At 56.7% G+C, this 2605-nt stretch overlaps 1 long non-coding RNA gene across 1 annotated transcript; it reads right to left on the bottom strand.

The window, feature by feature from the left end:
* Nucleotides 1–577: 577 nt before the first annotated feature.
* On the bottom strand, nucleotides 578–2166 carry LOC149319758 (uncharacterized). Its single transcript, XR_016279894.1, has 2 exons — nucleotides 899–2166; nucleotides 578–780 (listed from the first exon to the last, which is right to left on the bottom strand). It is a non-coding gene; the product is annotated as an uncharacterized LOC149319758 (long non-coding RNA).
* Between the last annotated feature and the right edge of the window lie 439 nt (nucleotides 2167–2605).

Below are 2605 nucleotides of genomic sequence, written 5' to 3'. Positions count from 1 at the left end.
AATGCTCGTAACCCTAACCCTAACCCTAACCCTAACCCTAACCCTAGAGCAACATGTACGCATGCGCTGCTTGGAAAGTTTGGACTTTAAAGTGAGCCCCTACACACATTCCTGTGCCATTTTCACCTAACAATAAAAAACCCCTAAAACTGTAAATATTTACATATATACAAGGGAGGTGATGGGGGATGGCAGGGGGACAGCGGTGGCAGCGGCGACAGCTGTGGCTGTGCATTGCAGATTCAGCAGGAGCGCGGGGACCAAAGGAGAGGAGGCATCTGTGATGCTGGTGACACTGGCAAAGTGCAAGCGGGAAAGGATGCCAACACCAGCTGATCACCAGCTGGCAGGAGACCACCATTGTTCTTGGGCAGAGCGGGGGGAAAAGTTTTAAAGGGGCCTGGGCACTTTAAATGCGCACATAGGCTTTCTGCCGCCGCTGCTTAGCGCTGTAGCTGCGCAGCTGCGCATCCACCAGCTGGCAAAAGAAAAAAAAAACACACAAATTTTTTTAAAAATAAACTTTTTTATTAACAATAATAACAATAAAAATCTTATTTACAATATTTACAAAGGGAAGGGGGACGGTGAAGGGGGTGGTGGTGAAGGGGGATGGCAGAGAGGGCAGGGGAGGGAAGCTGCTTCAGGGAGGGGGAGGAGGCGGTGGGGCGGGCAGCCGGCGGAGGAGTTCCTGGAGGGTCTCTTCCATGGAGGAGACTCTCTCCGCCAGCTTGTCCACCTTCTCCTCCAAGGCAGCGAACCTCCTCTCCGTCCGGTTCTCTGTGGGGGGAAAAGAAAGAGGATGGTTAGGGTCAGCCTGTGGAGCCCATCACCCACTCCCACAGGCAGGGTTTCTGGGTGCCCCCGCTCCCTTCCCTGGGTTCCCCTCTGCACTTACCTTGCTGCCGGGCTTGGAGGACTCGATCCAGGGCCAAGTCCCCTGGCTCCCCTGGCAGGCGGCGGCTCGGGCCAGGCTCCTCGGCGGCGGCAACAGCAGCAAGGACTTCAAGCCCTGGAAAAGAGGAAGGAAAGGCCCAACTTACCATGCTGGCATGGCAGAGGAGGGCACAAGTGTCGTGGGGGCTGCAGGCAGGCAACCCCCACCCCTCACCCTAGGGACCTACCTGCCGCCAGAGGAGCCTGCTCTGGCTGCGGAGGGGCCACAGCAGCTGGTCCCGGCTGTGGCCCACCCTCGGGGACATCCTCGTCCCCCGAGGATGGTGGAGAGGGCGACCTGGCACGGTGCCCTCCCTCCCTCCGCCTCCGCCTCGGCCGCACGCCTGCAGAAGGGAAGAGGAGGGATGGCATTGGCACCATGCAGGAAGGAGAGGAGGGCAAGGGAAGGGTCAAGGAGGGGAGGACAGGGCATGGCAAGAGCTCTGACTTACCTGGAGGACGGCGATCTTCCGGTCTGGGCCTGTCTCCCCTGACCCACAGGTCCTTCAGCCGCTCAAAGAATGGTGGCCGCCTGTCAACCGGGGGGTGCTCCCCGAAGTCTTCGAGGGTTTCGAAGAAAGATGCCTTCAGAGTTTTAAACTTTACTCTGCACTGATGCATCTTTCTTCGAAACCCTCGCTCTTCGAGGGCACGGGACGCCTGGAGAAAATACCCCCGGTTCGGCTTGTTGGTGCTGGCCATCACCCTTCGAGCGGCTGCCTGCGGCATCAGGGAGTCCAGGAGGATCCCGACCTCCTCGTCGGTCCAGTAGGCCATGCGGACCGGGACCCTCCTGCGTGGCTCTGCCATGTTGATCGCCGTCCTGGGGTCTTGCACAGTTGCGCAGGGGTATATATGGGCACCTGTGGCTCAGGGCCGTTAGGCCAAGGTGGTCCTAGGCCAATGAAAGCTTTCAGAGGAGCAGTTTGAATCTCTCCCCCAATAGATGCCCTCTGGGTGCCCTATTGATACATTCAAATGGGCCATTAGGAAAGCTTGAATTTGAGGGGGATTGATACATTGTCAAAGGGGCAATTGGCAGTTGGAGCTGATGTATCTTTTTCACCCAGGAAAACAGGCGCCAGGAGACCTTTTGTGTGTGTGTGGTTGTGTGTGTCCCCCTCAGGCACGTGGCAAAACATGCCCACAGCACAGATCAGGAATGATAGGCAGACACAGGCTGTGGATAATGGGATACATTTATTCATGTGCTTATGCTATTACAGGACATTGCACTCTGACATCACAGATGATGGCTCAGGAGCCATCCTTCAGATTCTCCTTGTCAGAAAAAAATCTGCCAGGGCATTCCTCACAGTCTCTCCTGCTTTCTTCTTCTCTTTCTCTTGAGCCTCTGTGATTGGTGCCAGGGTGGGCAGCACAAAACGGCGCCTATATCGCATGCCCTCATCCAGGACCCTGCCCTTGGTCTCACAGATGTTGTGCACAATGACATATGATGCCAGGATGGGCACCACGTTCTCCTCTGCCACCATTGTTCTTGGGCAGAGCGGGGGGAAAAGTTTTAAAGGGGCTTGGGCGCTTTAAATGCGCACATAGGCTTTCTGCCGCCGCTGCTTAGCGCTGTAGCTGCGCAGCTGCGCATCCTCCAGCCGGCAAAAGAAAAAAAAAAGCCGCGGTTTGGGCCGCCCGTGCGGAAGCTGCCCCT

This window comes from Sceloporus occidentalis, unplaced genomic scaffold (genome assembly GCF_023333645.1).
Source record: "Sceloporus occidentalis isolate IW3139 unplaced genomic scaffold, rSceOcc1.0.p SCAF_2, whole genome shotgun sequence".
Classification (NCBI taxonomy): Eukaryota; Metazoa; Chordata; class Lepidosauria; order Squamata; family Phrynosomatidae; genus Sceloporus; species Sceloporus occidentalis.
The sequence above is the reverse complement of the archived record's forward strand: the minus strand, read 5'-3'. Positions and strand labels throughout refer to the sequence as shown.